Here is a 27,489-nt window from a genome sequence, read left to right as displayed (position 1 = left end):
CCAAGCTTGGTATTACTTGTATTTATGAGGACTTTTAAAAACACACATATACACAAGCTGAATTAATGATACCACATCATAGGTTGAAGATTGGGAATATAAAATTCCCCAAGCAATGTTCTCCCTTTTTAATGAAGTACTGAAAATACTGTTTTACTGAGATGGAGAAAAAAAAGGCTTTAAGCCAAATATCCTGGGTTAGTTAGGCTCGCAACTCTTCCTCTGTTACAAATTTAAGAGCTAAAGAATTGGAGATTGCATGTGTGTGTGCTTTATCAATACAGCAGGTGAAATGAATGTTGGGTTATCTCTGGGATAATGTTGCAAACCTTATCTCATATCCCAACCTTATCTTTCAATGGGAGATTTGGACAATGAGTAGAAAGATTTGGCCTTAGGCTGCTTTTAAGGTTTCCAGTTTTGTCTCCTTCCTAACACCATGCTCAGCTCACTAATCTTTCTGTCTTTAAGACAACTGGATGATGAGCCATCTGCTCAGTGGGAAATGGATATGGTTTGTTCACATTTTATGTTAGGTACAGGTCAGTTACAAAACAAGAGCTGGGACAGTGTAAAAACATTAAGTTTTATTTCATGCCATGTGATAACATGTACACATATTTTAAAAGAAGAAAAGCCACATATTTTAGAGTTCATTTGGCTATTTAGATTTAACCCTCCTCATGTAGACTGTAGTAATAATGGTATTTACAGAAATCTCAGCAACTTGAGAAGGAAATTTTCCCCAGTGAGATGAATGACACCATTTTTCAAAGTGGTAGAGAGAAAAAGTGGCATGAAATTTACTTAGGAATAGTACTGTTGAAATGAGACAAAATTATTTTACCTTACCTTGCATCCCTCCTCTGGAGTTCTCCCATTACCCTTTAACACAGATAGTACCAGGAAGAAATAGATATTCTAAATAAAAATCGATATGATATATTATCCTAATTTAGTATCATTATTCCCATTATCATCTAGAAACTAAAAATGGAATGAGCACTCAGAATTTACACTGTAACTGCCTGTTATTTACATGAAATTATTTTTAGACCTATCACTCTTCTTATAGACATTCACTATGAGTTCACTTATGAAATATCATCTCACAGAGTTTTTTAGGAGACTTTTCTGAGATTTCCAAATGAGGTCTCAGGAACATGATTAGAACACAGTCATTTAGTTTCCCAGGAAATGCTGATTCTTTCCAGGAAAATTCTATAAATAAGCATAGCTGGTTGTCTGCAGTTTGAAATAGCTGGGTTAAATTGTGAATATTAATGGATAAATTACATCTTGTTCCAGCTATATACAACTAGGGCTGTATGCATATCTTCCAATGGTTTGTTTAAAATATGATTTTTGCATACAAATGCTGGTATAATTGAGTTTCCAAAATAACTCTTAAGAGATGCCACTTGCTACTTCAAGACATTTTTGCCTTGAGAATTTTTGATAGGTAAGATCCACCAAAAGTCAAATTTGTAAATTTATTTGTACCATTGTAGAAAACATTCTATTATTAGTCATTCCAAAGTGAAAGAACTAGGTAAGCTGGCGTTTGTAAAACCCAGTCTTTAAAGGGACAGCTGGCTGGAATATGGCTGGGTGGCTGGTGATATAGTTATAGAACTCCTTTGACAAGAGATCAAAAATGAGGGGCGAGACTGAAGGGCAAAGGAGCCTTCTGAGTGCAAAATCAAGGTCAGGACTGGAGTTGACTACTCTTCAATCAAGAATACTTATGGTTTCTCTATTTGAAGAAAAAATTTTAATTCTGAACTATATTGAAAAATAGTGAAATAATTCATAGAGATGAGTTAAAACTAGGCTAGGTAATGACTACATATAGTTTACTCTTTAATGGTCTTTCACGTGTAAATATATTAATACGAGAACTATGCAAATGTACAGGAATAATAAAAAGGCTAATCTGAAGTTAGACCTAACTTCCTTAGTCACTAGCCTATTGGTAAAACCTTAGCTCAAAGAAAGGAAGGAAATATCTCTGTAATCATTGCTCTAACTCCTTTCTTTTGACATCAATTTTCTGGCATTTAAAATTGATGTCCAGTAGTCCATGGGATCCTTTCCACTCTATGTTTTACTCTATGCTAATTATACAGAATCCTCAGTATCTTATGGGATGTTTGTCTTAATAGAAAAGAAAACTTATACCTTGCGCTGGAGAGGTATTTTTTAGTTGTGATAGTGTTGCCAAATTTGTTTGCACAATTTGATGGAAATGCTAGAGATTCAGGAGCTACAGTTCTTCTCTAACATAAATGATGTCTCCTTATACTTTCAAAAAGTGCTTATAATTAATTTATTTTAAACTGTGGTTTCTATGAAAGTATTTTTTAGACTTTTTTGATTTCAGTGTGAAGGTATTAACTTTCAGACTAAGTGTTCACTGAAGAATCCATCTCTCATTACTCCAGAGTCCTTTATTTTACAAAGGTTGGTGTCTCCCTAGTTAAATATACCTGTAACTACAACTTACAATTTAAACTGGTATCCACATGAGCATGAAGGGAGGAGTGAAAGTGTGCATTTTCCATGGACACAGACAACAGTGTGGTGATGGTCACAGGGAAGGGGGGATAGGGGCTTGGTGGGAGAGGGCAAAGGAGGGGGGATGGGGACATCTGTACTAGTATCAACAACAAAAACAAATAAAAAACTATCTTTTAACTTTAAGTTGATATAAAATTTTAAGGGAGGTGCAATGTCATAGGCTGGGATTAGCGGTCCAGACCAGATGACTGAAAGCAGCAGCTCAGGTTCTGTTGACTGAAGCACTTTGCATCACAGAGTCACACAATGTCCACACCAGTGTGACACTGATATAGCTATGAGCTGCCTCTTTGGTAGTTCTGACGTCATTTCATATACCATGTTCCTCAGTTGAAGACTTTCAAGTAGTGATAAATGTAGTTGATGTTAAGAATTCTTCACAGAAAGACTTAATGGCATTTCTGAGAGTCGCAAATTATGGGTGGAGTAGAAAGAATGTTCTTATAACATTATCTTAATCCTAAATATACTAGAATTTTCTTGTAAATGGGCATTTCATTAAAAGATACTTTGTTTTAGCAATTAAAGAATGTGATATGGCATGCCTATGATGTTTTAGAGTACACATTATAAAAAGGATAAAGAATAAGAAAGAATTTTCTTAGCTCAATTAAAATTATGCATTATTTTTGACCCACACAGATCATATCACCTGAATAATTCAGACCAGTTGGCCAAAAGGGGTAAGACAAGGTGTTTCTGAGATTTAGAAAGTCTTTCTAGTTTCATACTTAAAAAGTTTATGTAAGGTTTCTTTGAATTTAGTGAAGAATATTTGGCAACTTGAGTAAACTCTGTTAATGTGAATGTCAGTTATGAATATTGGTCATCTCAGTTTGTGTATAGGGCACTTTCTGTCAGATCAGTATAAAATCATGTGACCAGATCTGTACATTATACTGACTGATGTTAACTTGTCAGTATACTTTTCCCAAATTATTTTCTTACTCTATGTTTCTAAAGACCAAAATTTCTGTATCTTAAGCAAACATAAATTGAAGAAAACAAAATATGGAAAGTGATTAGGGACATTAAGGTAAAGGGGAAGAGCTGCTAAATTATTTTTTAAACTGTATTGAGGAATAATTGGTTATAACACACTTTACTATACACAATTCAAATATATAAAATTTAAAGTGTGTTGTTATTTTAAAAGTAGTGCTATAAATTCACTTAGTCAAACTAAGTATATAAAAATCAAGATAGCCAATGAGTGATAATGTTCTTCCTAAAGTTTTTTTTAAAATATATTTTATTGATTTTTTTATAGAGAGGAAGGGAGAGGGATAGAGAGTTAGAAACATCGATGAGAGAGAAACATCTACCAGTTGTCTCCTGCACACTCCCTACTGGGGATGTGCCCGCAACCAAGGTACATGCCCTTGACTGGAATCGAACCTGGGACCCTTGAGTCCGCAGGCCGACGCTTTATCCACTGAGCCAAACCGGTTAGGGCTAAAGTTTTTTTTATTGTAATAAGAAATTTAACATAAGAACCACCCTCTTAACAATTTTTTTTTACATATTTTATTGATTTTTTACAGAGAGGAAGGGAGAGGGATAGAGAGCTAGAAAGATCGATGAGAGAGAAACATCGACCAGCTGCCTTCTGCACACCCCCTACCGGGGATGTGCCCGCAACCAATGTACATGCCCTTGACCAGAATCGAACCTGGGACCTTTCAGTCTGCAGACCGACGCTCTATCCACTGAGCCAAACCGGTTTCGGCCCTCTTAACAAATTTTTAAGTGTAGAATACAGTATTACTAACTATAGGCACAATGTTATAGAGCAGATCTCTAGAATGTATTTGTCTTACATAACTAAAACCTAATACCTGTTGAATAGCACTCCCTATTTCTCCTTCCCCAACCTCTGACAACCATCATCCTACTATCTGATTCTAGGAGTCTGACTATTTAAGCTACATCGCATATGTAGAATCATGCAGTATTTGTCTTTCTGTGACTGGTTTATTTCACTTAGCATGATATCCCCATATTGCATATTACTAAAGTTTTAATGATAACAGTTTGCTGACTAAGACTTAGCTTAAGTAAAATGGGATGTTTTTGGTCCTTGCCTCATAGCTTGTTACCTCCTTGACTTGACTATGGCCATTACCTATTCCAACCTGTTTTGGGAGGTCATATCTTAATTGTCTGTAGATGGCCTACTCATGTACCTACTCCACTAGGAAGTTTTGTTTCTAGGCAGAATTCAATATAACCTCATCTGAAAACCAGTGGCACTTCGCAGTGCCTTTTACTACAACTACATGTCTATGGTCTATCTTTACAGTGAGAATGAAAGCTCCTGAAGGCCGAGGTCAAAGTCTGCCTTGTTTTTGTGTCCACATGGCCTTGCATTTAATGCATGAATGAACGTGCAATTAGTGTCTGTTGATGGGTAAATAAATATGAAATATAATTCTATACCAGGTCTGAAAAAGTGAATTATAATTTTAAACATGGTGGAAAATAAACATTACAAACTTTCATAACTGGTGAAAAGCAGTCGGATATAATTAATGGACTACCTGATCCTATAATTTTCTAAGCCTTTCCTTGAATTCATAGAACCTTATGTCTGGAAGGAGGCTTGAAAATAATCAATTTTAATCTTCTAGTTTTATAAATTAGAAAATATTGATTCAAAGGATGAAATGGCATACTTAATGACAGAGAGTGGCCACAGTAAGACTAGAACCCAGGCCTAGTCTTTAAACCTACTTCAGATGTTTTTCTTTTTACTCAGCTGTACTGCCTCCCACATGCTGCCTATTTTGGTCTCTAAATTGTCATGAAAACAGATGCTAGGTCCCTGTCAAAATGTTTGTATATTTCTGGGTATAAGAAGGTGTGTGTGTGTGTGTGTTGTGTGTGTGTGTGTGTGTGTGTGTGTCTGTGTGTCTATGTCTGTCTGCATATATTCATATGCTTGCCTGTTGGAGAAAGAAGAAAGGCTATCAATTTCTTTAAGTTACATACAGTGTACCCCACCCCTGGTTTATTCATACTCCACAGCAATAGTACAATTGCTGGAAAGCAATTATATATTTTGCATGAGGTTCTTGGCAATGACAAGAATATATCCCTGTGAAGAATGCCCTCCTGACCTTTTAGTGTTATCCACACTTAATAGACAGAAAGAATTAATGTGTTAAAAGAGATTTCCCTGCTGGGCAGTTGATCAAGCAACTTTTACATATTAAACATGAGTTTTTGTTCCCTTCTGTGACATAGCAATAATATTAAGACTACCAGTAATGACAATTAAAATATTTCAAGTATTTATTTTTTTCCAATAGAAAAAAAATATGTAAAATAAATGCCAATCATTTCCCCCCAGGGCAATAGTCTTCTTGTATCACCTAGAATTCACACTAAAAACCCCTATAGCAATATAAACACAGAGAATTACCCTACTTTCAGCAATGATACTATGTGCAATGAGTAAAGGCAATGATATAGAGGTGAGACTAAGTATAAGAGTATCAAAACCTGAATTGCAGAGAAATCTATACATTAAAAAACTAACAATTAGACCTGAATGATTATAGACAGCCTATATCTAGAAATGGAAGGAGCCCACTACCTTTGGTAAGGCCTAATATAGGAGAGAGAGAGCGGGGGGGAGGGAGAGAGGGAGAGAGGGAGAGAGGGAGAGGAGAGAGAGATGGATAGAGAACATCTGTAACAGGAAGATTTAGGAGCTTCCTTTTGATAAACCTTTTGGGAAATACTGTGTTTTCTGTCATATATATTCTAAGTAATCTAGCTTTATTTCTTATTTATCTTTTGACCTGGTCTTGTAAAGTATGCTATGAAGGAGAACTCCTTTATTTTGTTTTAAGTGGTGACATTCATCAATATCTTCATGACAACTATGAAAAAGATTTTATATATGGACAAGAGCATGAATATGTCAACAGTGGATTCATGTCTAGAGTTTAAAAGATTGTAAGAGACTGCGCAAGTCAAATCACTTAACCTTTTGAACCTGTTTCCTCATTTGTGGAATGGTGACAGAATCATGCTTTACAAAGATGAGAAGTATATGAGAAGAGCTATGTGTAAGTGTTCAGGAAATTACAGAATATTATGGAAATCCTAGTAACTATTAACTTTGATGTTTGCTTCCAGTATTGATAAATTACCTATGGCTGAAAATAAACTGAATCATAGTCATGGACTAAACTTTAAGAAGTCTTAGTACAAGAGTATTTTTGAAATCAGGGACTTTATCATCAGAAACATTGCATTGCAGAAAGAAAGGAACCTTAGACTTCTTCTGAACCAACTCCTTCATTTTATCACCACCAGCAACCTCTGACGCCATTGGGAAATGACTTGTCAACAGTAGCACACATGGAAGAAGTAGAAGCAGAATATAAAGGGTGTAAAACAAAGTGGTAGAGTTGTGTGTTTACATTGTGAGTATACATCTTTGCTTTCATCCAAATCATAGTCAAGGAACTGAAATAAGTTTTCAGTTAACAGGTAGTCACAGATGCCCTCATTGCTGTTAAGCCCGGCTGGGTTAGACTTTTACTGTTGCACCATATCGAAGGTCAGAGTAAATTTTCAGTACCAATGTGGGACTAACAAAGGCAGTATTGGAGCAGGAGCCAAAGTCAGGTCCTGGGGCTGGAGGTGATTCACTACAGTTCATAAAGAATGATATAAAATAAGCGCTGAAAGGGAGAGGGGAGAAGAGTTGCTGAGACCTGAAATTAAGTTGCCAAGCATTTAGAGGTGATAACATGGAAAGGGAGCAATGAAACAAGAGCCAGCCAGAGCTGGGGAAAAGCCAGAACAAGGGAACATACCAGGGAAAGTGAGAGTTTGGGCCAAACTATGCCGACAGCTGAGTGAATGAGTCTCTGAAAGAACATGGCCATGAGCTAGTGGTTTTATGCCTACAAACATGTTGCTTAAAGTTTCATGTCTGAATTAGACAACCAGAGACTGAAAGTGAATATATAGTTTGGGGGTAAAAAGACATTAAAGACTTTTATAAAAAATGAAATTTAAAAAAAAAATCTCATCTCACAAAATGTGTAAAACATTTAAAATATCCTACCATCCCAACACATATTTTTGGATGTCAAAAGAGAAATGCTGTCTATTGAAAGGAAGCTTAGTGAAGAACATTAAAATGATTTGTTTATTTTCCAACTTGTAATTAGTTTGCCAAAAGGGATACAATATCAGTTCATTAGAGAAATAATTATATATTTTGCCCCAATTTCAGAGGCTCTTACTTGAGAATCCCAAGTGTTTTGTCTCCAACCTTATCATTTGGTTCTGTTACCTCGGAACTAACACCTTCACAAGGTGTTTATCTTTCTTCTGCCCCCCAAAGCAAAAAGTTTATGTTTTCATAAAACAGCTGCTATGAATAGTTTCTGTGTTTTTTACTGCACAGCAGACTGAACTATTTGTTCAAAAGTGACCTTACACATGCGATTGTTTAAATTATAACTGGAGTGAGCAGATTTCAGCCATTAAAAGTTGGCCTGTTGGGTGTAGGCTAAAACCTGCACCACTATCTCCTGGCCATGGATAACACAGACCTTGTGGCTACCAACAAATTCAACCCACTGCCACCCTTCTGGGTTCTGTGACCCAGAGCCCTCTCACCATACTGCTGGGCAAATCACTAGACATCTCAGGTCCCTGACTGATTCTCTTCTCCTCCTAGAGCTATCTGCTCTTTTCCTTTTCTAGATGAGGACCCCATCCTATTGTCTCTGGAAGGCCTCATGCTGGGAGGGACTTTCCTCTGCATGGAAACTTGTCAAAGTGCTCTCCAAATAAATCCTGTTGTGTGTTAGTGGGGGGAAAAAGTCTAGGCATCATTTTTCTTGTAAACCTGCTTTCTGATCTCTATTTTTTAATTTAATATTTCTTCAATATAACTATTGATTAATTGTTTTCAATGTAAGAATGTGTAGGTAGGGATAGAAGTGAAGACTGGGCTCATTGACAATGTCTTATCACTTATGATGTTGGTATCTCATCAGACAGAGTTCCCCACAGCCTCTGTGCTTGTGTAACTCCAAATATTTGCATAAACAAATCAATCATTTGGATAATTTTTTCTATACGATACTAATTATTGAAATGCTTCTAAATCCCTACTTGTCATAATGATTTGCACAAGGAGTACTGACTTGGAGTAATGTCAGAAAACATGAAACCTAGTGCATATTCATAGACATATTTTTAGTTGTCTGGACAGGAAGAATAACATCTAGCTGATTAGTTGTGTTTAGTAGAATTTTGGAAAGAATAAATTACCCAATGCCTTATGACTGTCCTGATACCTGCTATTTATAGCTCTGTTCTGGGCAAAGAACATAGAAACAGAATAAATTAAATGTTCTCCAGGCCATTGTGTTTTGGATATAGTCATATCAACATTTATATAAATATAAAATCAGTACTGATAAAAATAAAAAGTAATTTTCCTCTTTCGTCTTTGAATAATAAAAATTATTATTTTAGACCTGAACCTTCTTCTTTTACTGGCTGAGAAGAAAAGTTCATGGCTTTCAAACACATGGTAATTTGAGTGGTAAATTGTGTCAAAATGTATATCCCCAATTCCCTCCTGACTCCTAGCATATTCCACCCCCCATTTTTAACTCTAAATGTTTTATTGTGGTAAAATATGCATAACATAAAGTTTACCATATAAACCATTTTAAGTGGACAGGTCAGTGGCATTAAGTGCATTCACATTGTTATGCAACCATCACAACTATCCATCTCCAGAAATTATCTTCTTCCCAAACCTAAGTGCTATACCCATTAAATGATACCTCACTGTTCTCCCTTCCCTCAGCCCCTGGTAATCACTGTTCTACTTTCTGTCTCTATTAATTTGCTTATATAAGTGGCATCAAACAATATTTTTTCTTTTGTTTTCTGGTTCATTTTACTTAGCACTAATGTCTTTACAGCATCCATGTTGTGGTATGTGTCAGAATTTCACTACCTTTTAAAGCTGAAGAATATTCCATTATATGGATATACTACTTTTGTTTACCAATTCATGTATTGATAAACATTTGGATTGTTTTCCACCTTTTGATATTGTAGATGATGTTGCTGTGAATATCAGTGTGCAGATATCTATTCAAGTCCCTACGTTCATTCTTTGGAGTATATTCCCAGAAGTGCAATTGCTGAATTAATGATAATTCTATGTTCCATTTTTCTCTTAATGCTTTAATTGTTTTGTTTGGGTCTCTAACTGGCCAACTTCTCCATAGGATTGCTTTCTTCTTAATCCTGTTAAAACTCTTTATGGAATAATTTAAGCTATACAATTTAAAGCAATATCAGAAATTAATTATTTTATATATTCAACAAATATATAACGAACATATGGTAAGCATTTAGAATAGCCAGGTACTTTTCTGTAAGTAAGTAAGGAGACAATATAATTCCAGTTGATAGGTATAAGAAAATAGAAAGGCAATGTGATGGAAAATGGCTAGGGCTACTTTAGTTTGGCTTTCCAGGGAAGGCCTCTTTGAGGAGGAAAAATTTGAGCTTAAGAAACCTAAGTAACAATAAGGAGCCAACTATGCTGGGAAGAGTATTCCAGGTGGAGGGAACAGCAAGTGCAAAGGTTCTCCAGTGAGAACAACTCAAGCCAGTGTAGACAGAGTCCATTGTACAAGGGTGGAGTGGAGGGTTAGTGACAGGAATTTGAGTTTTATAAGAAATTCAACTAGAAATCAATACATAGCATTAAGCAAGAAGTACATGATCTAACTTACAGTTAATAAGATCCCTCTGGTTGTTCTGTAGGAAGACAAGAGACGAGAGAAACAAGAAACAAGATAGGGGCTATTTGAGTAGTCTAGGAAAGAGATAATGTTGGATTAGATTAGATTGAAACTAGTGGCTGGGTACAAAAGAAAAGGAGAATTTGGACTCTTATATCATTTCTATTTAAACAAGATGGATAGTTTCTCTCACATGTAAAATCTGTCCAGAGCTGTTACAGTGCTCTGTGGTAAAAGGACCTAAGATCTTTTATCTTGTTGCTTGACCATTGATAACTTCCATTCCTAAGGTCATCTCAAGGTCCAAAGTGGCTTACGAAAATCCAGCCATTACATTACATGGAATATATTTTCAAGGTAGGGTCAATAGAACTCACTAAAGAATTAGAAGTAATTAGGGAAGGAAGGAAAACAATAACACTCGTTTGTAGCTTAAGTAATTAGATGAATGCTGGTGGTGCAGAATGAGATAGGGAATATTCGGGGAATATTTAGTGGGACTTTTTGAGGGATGAAAAATGCTATTAATATGAGATACCTAGTATACATTCAAGCGGAGATAAAAGCAATTGCCTAGAAAAGTCCGGAACTCAGTGGAGAGGTCAGAGTCAGAGATACAAATTTGGAAGTCATTGGAATATAGATTTATTTAGTCAATTAAATGGATGAGATCCCCCAAGTAGATAATGTTGGCAAAAAAGATGAGGGTCTAGATCCAAGCCCTGGGAACTCCAATATTAAAAGTTGATAGAGGAAAAATCAACAAAGACTGTGAAGCGGTCAGTAAGGTGGGAGGAAATCAGGAGGTTATGGTGCCATGAAAGCATCTCAAGATGAAAGGAGTGTTGATTAAAGAGAAGACAGACAAGTTTCCATTGGATTTGAGGTCACATTTGTGATCTTAACAGTACAGTTTTAAACAGTAATGTGTTTAAATTGTACATCAAGCTAAAAGACATCCACTCTATACACTCTAATTAAAGGGATAGCCACAGAAGGTTGACACACGATGTACCTGGTGTACATGTTTTTGGTTCTGTCCTTTGGATTCCCCTGTTAGATATACATTGCTCTTAGAGTCTCCGTCATAATGTCATAGTGATGAATGGTTCTGACAGGAGCCAAGGAATCCCAGAGTTAAGCAGATCAGGTTTATTATTAGTTATTTATTAAAAGCATGTGAAGCCTTGAAGACTCTTATTAGGTGAAATATAACTCCATTAAATTGTCTGACTTTTTAATACTTTAATTTAGTCACAGGAACGACTTTTAGTGTGAAATGTTTTGGAAGAAGGATCCGTTTTAAACCGTTAAGCTTTTGTAATTCTGCATTTTACCTTCCAAGCCTTTTCACCAATGTGACTATTCCAGATTTGTATCTTGGCCAATGTTGATTGAGAAAGAAGGGCACTTGGGGTTTAATTAACATGGGTGGAACAAGTTAAATCACTCAAAAGGGTGATGAGGTGAAAATACATTGGACTGGGGGCATGGAATTCTGATTCACCTCCCCGGTGTTCATTCCTGATCCTCCACATTAGTGTTGTAACCATAGAACCTCTTTCGCCCCCATTTTCCACATTTGTAAACTCCCTAGACATGGACAAGGAAACACATCTTTAAATATAATTGTAGAATCTCATGTATTTTAAAGCATGTACCGTTCTGGCTATTCTGGTTTGAATGACAGATCTAGGCCTTACTAGTAAAGAACATGCCCTGGATATAGAAACTGTGAAGAGCCATCTGGTCAAAAGTGGAGATGAATGCCCTGACCCTAGTATAAGATGGACTTAGAGAAAACCAAAAGGAAGACAGGGAGATGAGGTAGGAATGGAGAAAAAATGTGGTTGGAGGGGAAAGTGTAACAGTGAAACAATGTGGAGTTAGAAATGTGAGAAAATGAAGTCCTAGGCTTCACACTAATTGTTGGGCCTTGGTCTCAGGTCAGGCAGGATTTCACAGGCTGAAGGGACATGAAAACAAGGTTTGTTTGGCTTGGTTAAAGCTGGGCCACAGAGTGGGAAGATTATAGTCTAAGCTCAGCAGAGCTGATAGAAAACATGAAATCTAACAGAGATTTTCAACTGTATACGTACAGTTGTATAAAGAAACAGCCCCTACTATAATAAATGTCTGTATTAGAACACAGTGGATGAAGGTAGGATATAGAGTCTCAGATTGGAGGGATTGACAGTGTGTTTGGGAGAGTAGAGGCTAGGGAAGGACAAGATCTTGGGTGGGGAGGCTGAATTCTTTGCTCAAATTCTCCCTGCATTATATCCCTGCCCCCTCTTTCCTCTTTCTCTCCTTTTCTTTCTCATTCTCCTTCTCTTCTTTCTCTTTCTCCCACCCTCCCTCTCTCTCACCCCACACCCAAAAACTATGCTTATACAACAAGCAATGCTGTCACACTTTGCTGACACCACCCCTGCAGGGAATAGTGGGCAAGATTTTTAAGTGGAGGTAAATCCTAAACATTTATATCATACCTTATAACACAGAAAGCACTTTAATAAAACCCCTCTGATTTGATCATCACAATAATGCCTGAGGCTGATAGTTATATTGATAAATTCTCATTATTGATGAAGAAGCTGAAATTCTGATCAGTATTTGTGGCCTGAGGCTTAGTAGTTGGCAATGTCAGCCAAGCCTGTCTGTCTTCAGACCCCATGGTCCTCTGGTTCCAAATGTCATGCTCTTTTCCGGGCCAGTTCATGGTTTTATACACTAAAAACCAATTATTTATTAGATTTGAGAAAATGGAACACATTTGGATCCTTTTTCCCATAGCATAATGAAGATGCCAAGAGCCAGGAGCTGTTCTACTATTGGTCCAATGGCAGAAGGAAACCAGGGAGCAAGTAATGGATAAAGTATATACTAAATCCAGAAACTGTCAGAGTGGGCCACATTAGAGATGCTGGGGTTGCCTGGTTGTTCATGACACCTGGTGATGCTGGGTCTCTCAGTAATGAAAACTTCAGGGAATCTGAAGGAAATAATAATTCCCTATGTTATTTTGAGTTTATCACCACTAGGAATAATCTGTAATTGGATCAAATGATTATAAATGTCATGTTTTTAGGGGCGTAATAAGCAATTCAAGGAACAGTTCTGGTTATTAGTGGCAAAATATGCATGTATTCCACATATTGCTTTTTGCAGACATTTTCTGGTATCTCATTTCTGACTATTAAATTATATCCCAAATAGAATATGCAACTGCATGTAACCAGTCTATTCCAGTGGACAGTAAGTGCAGCATAAATAGAAACTGAAGATAATCAGAAGCATTTAGAATTCTGTTCTTATTCATCTAACTTGCCTGTCCCCATTCTGGATTGCAAATGATTCTCAGCTTCTCCCCACACTCGCACCTCCTCCGGGCCTCAGTTTCTGGGTTCACTTTGCCCGTGGAAAGAATTCCAAGGCAAACTTCCCCTAGGACTGCGTATGCATTGTCCATACACAAATCACTGTTGCTCAAAACATAGGAAACAATGATTGGGGATAAAAAGAGAAAGTCTATTCCTTGGAGAGCAGGAAGGAAGCCAGGGTTCTTTTTCGTATTTCTTGTTGGTGGGAAACAAACTTTTTTTTTTTTTTAGTGAAAGCAGATTTGGAACATTAAAAAAAAAGAAAGAAAGAAAAAGACCCAGATCGTGTGTGTGTGTGTGTGTGTGTGTGTGTGTGCGCGCGTGCGTGCGCGCAAACACGTATGTGAACATTTTATTGTATCTACAATAGTTTAAATGAAATGAGCTGTTCTGCTATTGGTCCTAAATGATAAATTTGATTAGTCATCTAGGAAGCAATAAATGCAATGTTTGGGGCAGATGCAAGGTTAAGAATATGTTAAAAAAATAAAATAACACCTTGGTTATATTTGATGTAGAGGTCAAACTAAAAAACTACAAATATCAATTTTCCCATTAATTATAGAAATTAATAACTGTTCTGTGTTCATCTTTCCTTCCAAGCTGTACTAAGATTTTTAATTTTGTAATTTATACTTATATGTCACTACACCAGATGTAGTCTTTTGAGGCTTTCTGGTTATGGAAAGCAGATGAAATGAATTTTCAGTTGAAATATGCTTTCCTTTTCTTTTTTTTTTAAATGTGCCATTTAACGTTTGTTGGGTGTTTTATGAGAAGGGCTTTGAATGTAGACTTGAGCAGTTGAGTATACTTTATAGCAGAGTGAATCTGGGCATTGGGTTGACTTAGAGTTTCATTTTCAGAAGCAGATGGAGAAAAAGTGATTCTTGCTTTCAAATTTATTCTTAAAGTTGACAAAGAATTATTGGAGCCTTGTGTACTAGGTGCTGGGTAATATAGAAGAAAAAATAGTGTTGTTCTTGCCCTCCAGGAATTTATAGTCTAGGGAGGGAGACAGAATATAAACAAACTCTAATAAGTAAGCAGTTACCAAGTGTGCTAAGTGCTGTGATAGAGAATAATGGAAATGCATTATCTGCATGCTCCCTGTTAGCACCCGGCCCACCAGGAAGGCCCATCAAGTACACCCATCAGTCTTGGTGCCTTTCTGGAACCTCATCTGGGGAGAGTAACATGGAAACCTAGATAGAAGTGAGAAGACGGTGTTTTAAAAGCTGCTTTCTTTGGAGACCTAGGATTCTAGGGAAATGGCTCCAAGGCTGTTGCAGAGTGATGGAGAAGGAAATGGGGAGAGAGCAAGGGGGTAGGGTTGGAGCTGGGGGTGCAACTTCTCTCAGACCTGCATTCTGCTTTTATCTGTTGACGAATTCCCCTGCTAAAGCAAGAAAAACATTTTAAATTCACTATTGTGGTCCAAATGGGTCAGTCTTTGGAACTAGACAATTCTGGATTCCAAACAGCAGAAAAGTACCAGCGAATCTTCATCCCATTATCTAGAACATGGTGCTCAGACCTCTTCTGTGAGGTTTGTCAAGGCTTATAAATATTGCACAGGAGAGGAAGTTGCTAAGAAACACAGCTCTTAATGTTCTCATCACTTATATTTGTAGTTAGTGTGCACAAATTATAACTGCATTATTAACAATATTTTTAAAAGTGTTGTAAAATCAAACATAGCCACTTGTATAACAACATATATATTTCTATTTCTGTCCCACTCAGGATTTTATTTCGGGGCAGTAGAAACTCTTCTGGACTCTTAATCTCATTTCCCTATAGAGAACAGTTCTTGTTATGCTACTCATTCTGCCAAGTGGATTGACTCACTGCTCACTTAGGATAGGGAATTATAGAAAGAAAAATAGAGTTGAGAAGGGAAAGGCTCAAAAGTTGTGTGTGCATATGGCAGTGGGATAACTGCTGTAGACAAATTTGGGCTGTGAACACCTGTGGAAACTTGTATACATTTCTTTTGTTTTTTTTAGATTTTTCCCATGGAAGGGACACTTAATTTGTTCTTTGAATTTAACCATGATATTGTAACATACATGCTGATTTAATCAGCATTTTGACCAGCATCACTGGTCAAAATTTTCTTTTTATAGCATTCAGACAGCTTGTGCATATAACCACATGCAGTTTTATTTTGTCACCAACTGGTCGCCATATGGAAGCCAGTTGAAATGTATTTTAATTATATAACTCTCTGCACACAAGCAAAGCATCTCTGGGAAGCTCAGGTGGTATAGTGGCAAGTGAATTCAGCTTGAGACTAGAGTAATGATGTGGATCTGATAGTGGGAAATTCTGGGCCCACAGTGATTTCTCTAAGAAAGACCCATAAGTGACCATCCCTGCCTTAGATTACTTTACGTATGATGAACTCATAAAAATATGTGCTCTGCAACTTTCTTCAGATGTGATGCTTAATGTTACAGAGATCTCTTTAGTAATTTGAGTAGTTCAACAATACATTTACAATTTTAAAAGTACATAAAAGAGAAATGGAAGGAAGATGAGAATTAGTGGTTACTGTTATTGAAATGTATATGTAATTTATTCCATTTTTTTAAAAATTTATTTGGGCTTTTCTGCTGTACAGAAATTTCTGTCCTAACATCAAATTGAGTAAATCATAAAAAATTGCATTTTCTTCCTTTGTTAGTCATCCCTGTAAATATCATTAAAGGCCATCTATATATCTCTTATATAAAAGGCTAATATGCTAAGTGTCCGACCTTCCAGCTGGTCACTATGATGTGCACTGACCACCAGGGGGCAGATGCTCAACACAGGAGCTGCTGTGACACACACTGGCCATTTACAGAGAAATGGCACCATGGATCTGGCACCCACAAAGCAACACTAGGCTTCCCCCAAGTGGGACACAGGCCCGCCACCACCCCAGAGCAACACCCCACCAAATCACGGCCAACACTGCCGAGACTCCATGGCACAAAATGTGGCCCACAGCCTAGCACAGCCCGGAAACAGTCACTATGGGGGCAGGGTAATGACATCATGTAGCAATGCCCAGCTTCCTCTCCCTAGCGACCACTAGCCTCCTTGCAGTTTATTCAGCCCAGGAACACGGCTTGCTTTATAGCCAAGTGCAAACATTTCACACTTTAACCAAATGTCTGTGAAGTGTTTTCCCGTGCCTCATCTCATTTGATCTTCACAGAAGTTCTGGAGTAGGTAGATAGGAGACTCGGTGGAATCCTACTTTCTTTTCATTAGCCAGAAAACGGAGATTTAGAAAGTTTAGAAACTTGACCCAACTGAAAAGAAGTAAGAAATGGTGGACCTTGAAAATGATTTCAGGTTTTCTAACGGTACAGGATATACTGTAACACTGCTACAGTTAAATATTTTACCCTTTGTTCTCCCTGCATGATCTACAATAATAACCTGCTTCATGTTGATATTTACTGCTGTGTTGCTGACAGTTACCTGAAAGAGAAGTTGGGGTGCTTCACTGGGCTGTAAAAAGTTTAGCTACATCAGAAAGCAGGTCTAATTAAGCAAGTTTATATATATATATATATATATATTTATATATATAAAGCTCTCACTGGCACCAATGGCACGCGTGTGTTTCCATCTGTCATTGTCGATCGTGGATTTGGTTGACACTTCTATTATAGAGAAAGGGTGAATAGCAATATGAAAATATTTCTTCTAATTTCCTTTCAATGCGCATGAATCCATGCACTGGGCACTAGTTTAAAATAAAAGAATTGTCTCATTAAAATTTAATTATGTGTTGTTTTAAAAATGTTAAAATCTATAATACAAATAAATCAGGATTTATTTTTAATCCCAAATATAGGGGTATAAGAAAATATCAGACAGTAGTTTTCTAGATGCTATTAGATATTTTTCTCCATATTGTCATTTCTTTTCAGATGACCTGATGTGAAGATAAAAATGACAGTCATTTCTTAGTTGGCATTTGAAAGACATGAACAATAAGAAACCCAGCAGAACTCCTGGAGACTTTTTATAGGGAAAATAAGCATATTGACATTTTTTACTTTTGTATATTGATTTTTGGCTCCAGTAGCTCCAAAGCCATTTAGTGGTGGAGTTAATCATTCTTGATTTTTTTTATTGTCAGTCAGTTCCCTTATTCATAATGCTGAATAATAGTAATACTATTTCATTTTATTTATGCTCATAATCAGGTCTATAGTAAAAAATTCATAAGGTAGCATACTGAAATTCTTGCAGGTAACTGATAAAATATGTGATCTTTAATAGACTATTGATTGATGTTCTAACAAAGGGGTAGAGCTTGTGAATTTCAGAGGTTGTCCCAAAATGATCTTAAACAATCCTACTGTGTTAAAAATATCAGTATTTCTTTCCTGTAAAAATAACCCCAGGGCTCTTTTGAAATATGCACAAGTACTTATTGGTAAAGTCAGTTTAATTAGCTATGAAAAGAATGACTTTTCATCCCTATGTTAATGTCTACTTTCACTGTGAGGTTATTAAGGCTTCTTGATAGAGATTAATGCCATGTCTAATAAGCTTTCTCACAATAGATTCATAAAGTGTTTCTGTTTATATCAAAATTTTAAACCCAGAGTAAAAATGGACAGTGTAGTAAGCAGAGTAATGACCTTCCAAAGATGTCTATGCCCTAAACTTCGAAACATATAAATGTGTTATGTTACATGGCAAAGGGGAATGAGGTTGCAGATGGAATTAAGGTTACTAATCAGTTGACCTTAAAATAGAGAAATTTATTTATTTCCTGGATTATCCATGTAGGCTCAAAATAACCATACAAGAGGATGTGGGAGTGATAACATGGAAGAAGGACTCAACCCCCTGTTGCTAACTTTAAAGCTGTAGGAGGGCATTCAACTAACCAAGGAACACATGCAGCCTCTAGAAGCTAGCACAGACAAATAATCAGATACTCCCCTAGAGCTTCCAGAAAGGAATGCAGTCCTGACAACACCTTGAATTTAGTCCCTTGAGACCCTTTCCAGACATCTAACTTGCATAATTGCTGTTTTAAGGCAGTTAGTTTGGGATAGTTTGTCGCAGCAGCAATAAAAAGCTAGCCAAAGACAATAGTGTCTATTAAATAATGTAGTCATTTAAACATCTATTACATGCCTGTTTATTAAATAACAGTTTGATTCCTACTGCCACATATTTGTTGCAATTAAAACATCCTCCATGCATCAGAGTAAAAATCATACTTAAGTTTGTCTGTCAATGCCTTGATAACAGTAAGCCTTATGATTTCTGTACTAATTGTATTGGGAAGGCTGGGGCTTAATGGAGTGCAGTATGGCGGAACCACAAGCATCTTCCCACCCAAGCGGATATACAATCATTCATTCCCACTTTGTTCCTAAGGTTTCCCATTAGTATAGAGAGATGCTGGGTCCCGGGTCCTGACTATCCCTGGGCACATGCAGACTTCAACGTTGGGTCCAAGAGAAGCTTATTAAAATGTAGACTCTAAGAAGTAGGAAGAACTTTTGAGACCATTTGGTCCAAAATATTAGTTTTAACCAGTGAGCAAATTCAGGTCCAGGTCACTCAGCTGGTAGGTGGTAAAACTGAGATAAGTCCAAGTATTCTGTTTCTTTCTAGTTCTATGTTGTGGTCCACTGTAGAATGAATTCCAGCCAGATCTAACCACTCAGTTCCCCAGCTGGCCCACAACAGAAACACCATCAAGTCAAATGCAAAGGGGGTTTTACGTCCAGGAGTCCATACTTTAAACCTGGGCATGTTTCCTAGCTAGGTTCCTTAAAGACTTCCCATAAACACTGAGAATCTCAAACAGAAAATGAAAGTTCTGCGTTCAAAAATAATTGAGACTAACATCATTCATGAATTATAAATAATATCACCTTCTTATGGTAAGAATCACCAAATCATTAGTCATACGTGACGATGAGCTTATATTTTACCTTGTTTATTAGCCACAATCTAAAATACTGGATTGGTAAATAGCTTTGGACTACTTCTGATATTAACATGGGAAAACCTCTTTTTTTAATAGTTATGAGGCATTAGGTAAATTATTCAACTTTTCTGAGTGTAGGTGTTCTCCTCTGTTCAATGGAACTGACTATGCTATATCAGAAAGCTAGTATAAGGATTGAAGGAACTGATATTTGCAAACTCCATACTGTTATTTGGAATATAATGTACTGAGTAAAAAGTGGCTATTTTATTGTTATACTTTTTTTCTAAAACTTGCTAGAAATCCTGAAGAGCATAGTTGTCTCAGTGGGAAAGGACAAAGAAGAAAATCCTAGAAAGATTCTTAGGACCTTGAAAGCAAGAGAAAGGGAGAGAGGATGGCAGAGAGAGAAAAGAATATCTTTATAAAGTATAAAGGGGGAAAGGATTGAGGAACTTCAAGGGCCTGAGTCAAAGGCAAGGCTAGAAAAAGTGTCAGAGAAGACAGAGGAGAGAGAAGGATAAAGTAGGGGGAAGAAGAAGGAGAGCAGAGAAACCAGTGGTGTTTTATAAAGGTGATGTGATAGAAAAAAAGAACACAGTGTGTGATTCATCTCTTAAATGAAATGTTTTCTAAGAGAGAACTTTCCTCTTTTGTGTGTTAGCAAATAGAAGGTAAGAACCTCCTTCCTTTACCCTGAGCAAGGACATGCTCTCCTTTTAAATATCCCTTCTGTCTGAAGCCATATGACAGTAAGATCAAATAGGGTCTCCTCAGTTTTGTGACTTATATAAAGTTGAATGATATACCTGGCAGATCCTTTTGAGCTGACCAATCTGGGAAATGAACCAAAGACTCTGTGGTCCCAAATCAAGGTGCTTACAGACCACTTTCCCCTTTTCTCATAGTCCCCATACTCACTACTCAAAATTGTAAAATCCTCCTCAGAAGACATGGATGAACTAGAATACTACAGTTTTCCCCCAAACTTGCCTGATTATACAAATACCCAAAAGCATGCCTGGAAATGTGGAATCTTAACCTCAAGGTGATTCTTTTAATTACCAACTGAAACATGTAGCCATGGAGGAACTTCAGAATGAAGCAAGTTGTCTTCCTACTGACTGGGCAGTTCTGAATATGACACCATTGTCCGCCCAACAACAAAAGTTGACAATTTGACAAATAGGCTTGGGCTCTAATTCTTATTCAAGTAATCTCTGCTTTTGCTAAGTTATCTTATTGCTACTAGTGATGATAATTTATGGGTGTCTTTCTGGTCTAGATTGTCAGTACTCAGAGGCACGGCCTCAGTAAAATCTTTATTATGCTTTTCACCAGGCTTGCTGAACATTCCTTTTCTTCTTCATGCCATGCCTGCAAATACTAATTGCAGTCACTTTGTGTAAGAATTATTGTCTAATATTTCTCAAGACTCCATGTCATATTAGAAGGCATGCCTTATTCATCTTTGAGTCTTCAGTATTTTGCTCACCTGGCACATCATAAATGCTTAGTATTTATTGAATGAACACCCAATGTAGACACTTAGGAAGACACACCTGAAGGATGAGAAGGTTGAGGTTATCCTAGGGCGGGGGGTGGGGTGGGGAGAAACATGACATAGGAGTAAGAGATTTGCCTGAGATCATCTTTATATTCTAAGTAGCCAGCAGCCCTGGGGCCTGTCCTGGCATCTCTCCAGAAACCTGTTTCCTCTCTGGCTAGAATTGGTATAGAATTGATCTCAGAGATTGGTTTAAGCTTCATCAATCACTCTATAGGTGAGCCTCTGATAATTAGGATTGTCTTTTGTGTTCAGGCTGCAAGAAAACCTTTATAAATGAAATGGGAATAAAATGTGATAATGGTGGATAACTAGTAATATTTTATGACAAGAAGTTGAAAATATATTCTTGTATGGAATATTCCAGCATAAAACTGCTGCTTCAGGTGCCATAGGCACTATGTAAGTCAAGGAGCACAGAACAGCAAAAAAAATCACTGAAATATTGAGATAGAGAATTTATAGTAATTGTATTAGGGATTCTTTGCATTAATTAATATTCCCTCTGAGTTGATTCCTGCCAAATTCGTTTGGCTTCATTTCAGTCTTAACTGTTAGTGAAAGCAGAATGACCCCAGAAAGTGAGGCTAGGAAGATTTTATTGTGGGAAAACCTCATGTCTAAACCTCTGACAGAGGACCAAAGGTGGGGAGAGAACTGGCTACCGTCATGAGGGAGAGGTCCACACCCACAGCTTCCATTCACTTCTGAGGGTTCAAAAGGGAATCGTTGAAGTCAAGTCTGCACTTATTTCCTACTTTACATCAATTTCAAGGCAACTTTTGAAGGGAAAACAGGTGTTGCATTTCTCGAATTACTCTGCTTCTTCAGCAGTGGGGAGCAGGAGAAACCCTATTTGCATCTTTTCAGCTGCTCTTAGCAAGCCCCCAAAGTCTGGGTTAATGTTTGTGGCCTGGAGTGACCAAAGGGGAATAGCAGAAATTATTCTCTGAGTAGCAATGGCTGAGGACATGAGTCCCTTCCCTGCTAAACTGGAAGAGATTTACCTGCAAAATTCGCCCCTTTGATTTTTAGTACAGTTTGGGGGAATAGAATTGACTGGCAGTTTACAGGAAAGAGTGTGGACTTCGGCCTCAGACATACCAGGTTGGTTTCAAATTTTCTATATGCACTTTTGTGAAACCCACAGTAAACTACTTAATCTCTGAGCCACAGAGTTCTCATCTGTACAATGGGAATAACGGTGCTGTGTGTTGAACAGCTACACGATTTGCAGGCCAGTGCAAAATAGAAATGTGGAACTTGTGTTCAAAAATTATTATGAATTTCAGGAAGTTGATAACTTAAATCAAGTGTGGGGGGCCCTCTAGAGCCAGTATACGTAGGCAGGTCACACCCATAAAGCCGGCCCTGGCTGTACAAATCATGTGCCTCTGGTTCTCAAATATCTCCCCCTATTTATATCTGTATCTCAGAGAGCTGATCCCTGAAAACTAGTTGTACACTTGAAACCTGTATGCTATGCTTTTAAAAATCAGTGTCACCCCAATAAATTCAATTTAGAAAAACTACATTTCCACTGGCTATTAGCTAGATTTGACTTGACCAATAGGAGGAAGGAGGAATTGGAGAGTAGAAGAAGCCCAGTTCTCTCTCTCTCTCTCTCTCTCTCTCTCTCTCTCTCTCTCTCTCTCTCTCTCTCTCTCTTCCCTCCCTCTCTCTCTCTCTCTCTCTTCTCTCTCTCTTCTCTCTTCTCTTCTCTTCTCTTCGCTCTTCTCTCTCCCTCTCCCTCTCTCTCTCTTTCCCTCTCCCTCTCCCTCTCTTTTCCTCTCTCTCTCTCTCTCTCTCTCTCTCTCTCTCTCTCCCCCTTACATCCCCCTCTCCCCATTTACCCTCCCCCCTCTCTCTATTTTCCTTTGAGAGGTATCTCCAGCAGTGACTAACTCTCCTCTTAGGTTCCCGGTTATCAGGGACAGCCACCTTCTGGGGTCTCACTTTCCCTGGTCCCACTTCCTGCTAAACTCTCTCCATGGTTTCAGGTCCCTGCTTCAGCCTGGTGCAGGCTGATCACACCACCTTTCTCCTGTTTCCTAGGCCTGACTGAAGAAGCCAGTTCCTGCTGTTGCTAATTTCTGGACTGCCTCACTGTTCCCTATTTGGCATTTCAGCTCTTCCAAGCCCCTTTTAACTGGTTCCCCTTATTAAATATTCTCTATTGAACTATTCTTCGTGGAATCTGATACAAACATCTGCCTTGCAAGGTTTTTACAAGGAATAAATTTGCCTAAGTCAGTGTTTTTCGGCTGTAGATTACAATCCATTCATGAGTCATGAAATCAATTTAATGGGTCAAAACCAGAATTTTAGAATGCAAAATAACAAAGTAGAATAGAAAATATTTCAGTGTATTGTCTGTACTTAGGGTATATACTGTTTCATCAAACTTTTAGTTGTCTGTGTGTGTGTGTGCGTGTGTGTGTGTGTGTGTGTGTGTGTGTAGTGTGCACCAGTTCATGCTATAAAAATGTATTACTTTCTAGTAGTCAGGATTTAAATAAAAGAAGAAAGTCAATGGTCTAAGGTTTCTGGCACATAATAAGCACTTAACAAATCATAGCAACTATTGTTGCCATCCAAGGCCATGCCATATAAACACAATCCAGTGAGGGCTCAAAGAGTTTACTGGTCCAATGCACTTTTGTACATTAGGAGAGTTCCACATAGTTGAGCCAGGATGTATTGAAATGGCCAACACATTCACTTACATTTGTTTGATTGCACCTCGACAGGCCCAGCCTGAGTCACCACCTTGGCTGAAAGAGAAGCCAGCCGGGTTGGAAGAAAAGAAGATAACGTTTTCTTTTTCAATGATTCATTGCAACTCTGTTCCTGCAATGTTTATTTTAACAGCTGAATGCTTTAAAATAAGCAAGCCTCGCCTAGGAAAGTGGGTATGGGGAGGAAGTGATGAGATAAAGCAGCTCCCAATCAGCATATTAGTAAGAGGACAGCTTGGTTCCTCTGGAATTCCTCTTCTTTAAAGGTATTAAAGGGCTCTAGAAAAATCACTCTAGTCCAAGACAGCCATGAAATCGGTAAATAACAAATATTATCAACCACCCAGCATTTGCTCACGGAGATCTGATCAGAGCCATCCCAGCCCAAGGCTACTGTTAGCTATGTGTTGATGACCATAAGAAAATGATTAGCAAAAAGAATTTTTATCTCCTTGTCAGGCTCTTGTCTATTTCATCAGGCAAAGAAACACAAATCCCCAACCATTCTTGAATCCATCCAACTCCAAAGAGCAAGGGGCCTGAGGAATAGCAACAGCTACAGGTCCCCTGATTTTTTCTGCTTCATGGTGTCCTCTGAGACCTCCCCAGAGCTCTCTATGGTTGAGAGCTGCCTTTCCAGGCTCTGATGACCCTTCAATAGCACAGTGGGCCAGGACACTCTTTCTACCACCGCATGACGACAGTATTTGCGATGTCAGGTATCAGAGAAAAAGAGCAGTTGATAGAGCCCTTACGTTGTACCAGAAGCTGAACTGAATACTTTCTATACTTAAAATTATTGAATCCTCCAAACAACCCTGTTGGGTGGGTACTATTATTACCCTCATTTTTCAGTGAGGAACTGCATAGGGAAGGCAAATAACTTCCCCAGATTCCCACAGCCAAATATTAGTAGTGGAGCCAAGATTCAAGTAAGACTGTCCAGCTGCCAACTCAATGCTCCTGACCTACCTGGACTGGGAGCTACGTGACCGCATTCTGATTTTATCATTAACCAATTTGCCTGATTGGTGGGCAGAGCCAACTCTCTGCAATGTCTTCTTCTCAGCTAAAAGATAATGAAATTGCTCTGGATGTTTTAAAATCCCTTTTAAGTGCCCCCTTTCTTGTTTCTTTGAGTTTTAGTGTTCAGAGAGAGACTGTTAACTCATCCTATATAATAATCCTATATAATAAAAGGCTAATATGCAAATTGACCTAACAGCAGAATGAAATGACTGGTTGCTATGACACACACTGAACACTAGGGGGGCAGACGCTCAATGCAGGAGCTGTCCCCTGGTGGTCAGTGCACTCCCACAAGGGGAGTGCCGCTCAGCCAGAAGCTGGGCTCACAGATGGTGAGCGCTAAGGAACCCTAAGCGCTAAGCCGGGCTCACGGCTCTGCAGCAGCACTAAGGACCCCTCAGGAGATGTCCGCCGAGGGGTCCCAGACTGGGAGAGGGTGCAGGGACCCCCCTCAATGCACGAATGTCATGCACCGGGCCTCTAGTCTAATATATTCCATTGCCCTGAAATGTTTCAAACAAATCAATTACTAACTACTTTTCCCACTCTTCAGAGTAGGGATATGTTTCTGTTCATCCACTCCCTCCTGTAAGGAGGTCTCTTGTTTTGCTGCTGTGTCTGTCTCCTACCTTCTTTCCCTTCTATCTGACCGAAAACTGCCTTCTGTCTTTCAGCCCCCAGTGGGAAACCCCAGGAAGCTTTCTAAATCCCTGTGTTTATCACACCAGCCCCTCAAAGGAGTGCTGACTTCAAGGGTGGGGCTGGTCTAATGGATTTATATATGATAGTGATACACTGAGGAGATGCTTGAGGAAGAAGAGGCATGGGGGAGACAGAACACTAAACAATGTTTCCAATTAAGAGGAGAGTCAGGTCAGAGAGAACCGCCCTCTGGATGGAGCTCTCCACCACCTGACAAGCTGATTAAATTGCAGGCTGCGAAAAGTAAATGTTTACTCCAAGCCAGGTGCTTGGACTACTCGGAACTCTATTAGGCATGAGTAAGAGGTTTAATTGGCTTACCTTTATTCAACTGTTAGTGTTTTCCTCTAAAGTGCCTGTCAGAGAGAATCTTTGCGTTTCCCTTGTAACAGCTGGCTCATAAAAACCTAAACTCATCTGAAAATGTGGAGTAGGGATCTTGAGACTCCTACTCTCTTTCCTCAAATCTGTATTAAAATGATAGAGAACGAGAGTTAAAGCATGCTATTCTAGCTGGCTAGTTTATCAATTCTATCAAAATTAAGGGAACCATCTTTTATAATTCGTTCTATAATTTAAGGGCAGTTTGTTTTATCTCTTGAAGACAGAATCCTAGCTAAACTGGACTTGATATAACTTGTGAAATCACCCAACTCCAGTAATTCCCTATCAGAATGTCTATAAAGGAGATCCACAGTGATATGCACAGAACATTCTTGTTAATTCAGGAATTTGTGGTCAGCTTGACATGTTAGCCATAATTGACTCCATGTTTCTTTTCCTTTTGCGGTTTTGTTGTTGTTGGATTTACTTTCCAGGCATTTTTTTTTTTTTTCTCAAACGTGTACTTATTAATTCATCTGCTTGGAATGGTTTGAATAGAAAACTATATCAAGGTATCACAAATACTCTCCTTTAAAACCATAGTATCCTTGGCTTTGTACCCACTCCACCTTTTCTTTTCTCTTTCTCCATTTCTGATTCTCTACCTCTGTGGTTACTCAGGAAATACAAGTCCCTTGATGTTTAATATCGTGATTAACTCAAAAGTAGTGACTCAGCATTGGTTTTGAAGACAGTATGAGGGATAGAGCTGTATAATTTTTAATTATAATTAATATGAGTATGTATTGTTTTATGTACTCAAGTGCCATATTGCAAGTGTAGGGTAATCTTTCAGAATAAAATTAGCCTGATTCTCTTCACATTTTTGAATTTATCTTTAGTAAAATATTTTTTTCCAAATTATGTCCACAGAACACTATCTCCAAAACATGCTTCTTGAAAAGGGTGTTGTTGTCTACTAAGTTTAGGAAATCCTACCTATACTTTCCATTTGCAGGGGACCTCAAACTTTTTAAACAGGGGGCCAGTTCACTGTCCCTCAGACCGTTGGAGGGCCGGACTATAGTTTAAAAAAAACTATGAACAAATTCCTATGCACACTGCACATATCTTATTTTGAAGTAAAAAAAAAACAAAACGGCAAAAACACCCGCGTGTGGCCCGCGGGCCGTAGTTTGAGGACGCCTGCAAGAGTATTTAGTAGCATTAGCAGACTTAAGACTAAACAATTCATTAGCAGGAGAACTCATTTAATTTTACCTCAATATTTTTCAAAATTAGTTTACCCCATCCACCCAAATCCCTGCTTTTATTCTGACAATTGTTACTGCTGATAAGTTAGCATTCTTCAGAATATACTTGGAAAATGGACTCTAGA

The 27,489-nt window shown here is 38.0% G+C and overlaps 1 protein-coding gene and 1 long non-coding RNA gene across 2 annotated transcripts in view; both read left to right on the top strand.

Moving 5' to 3' along the window:
- Positions 1-27,489, top strand: part of NRG1 (neuregulin 1) — a 993,276-nt gene that overhangs the window by 405,577 nt on the left and 560,210 nt on the right. The gene's annotated exons all lie outside the window — the stretch shown is intronic.
- The window catches only part of LOC129150000 (uncharacterized), a 37,677-nt gene continuing 13,410 nt past the window's right edge, over positions 3,223-27,489 (top strand). Inside the window, exons 1-2 of the long non-coding RNA XR_008556777.1 lie at positions 3,223-3,263; positions 6,907-7,016. This is a non-coding gene — a long non-coding RNA (uncharacterized LOC129150000). The remainder of the gene's footprint in view (positions 3,264-6,906; positions 7,017-27,489) is intronic.

Source organism: Eptesicus fuscus, chromosome 8, assembly GCF_027574615.1.
Source record: "Eptesicus fuscus isolate TK198812 chromosome 8, DD_ASM_mEF_20220401, whole genome shotgun sequence".
Lineage (NCBI taxonomy): Eukaryota > Metazoa > Chordata > Mammalia > Chiroptera > Vespertilionidae > Eptesicus > Eptesicus fuscus.
This window is presented reverse-complemented; position numbering and strand designations above follow the sequence as displayed.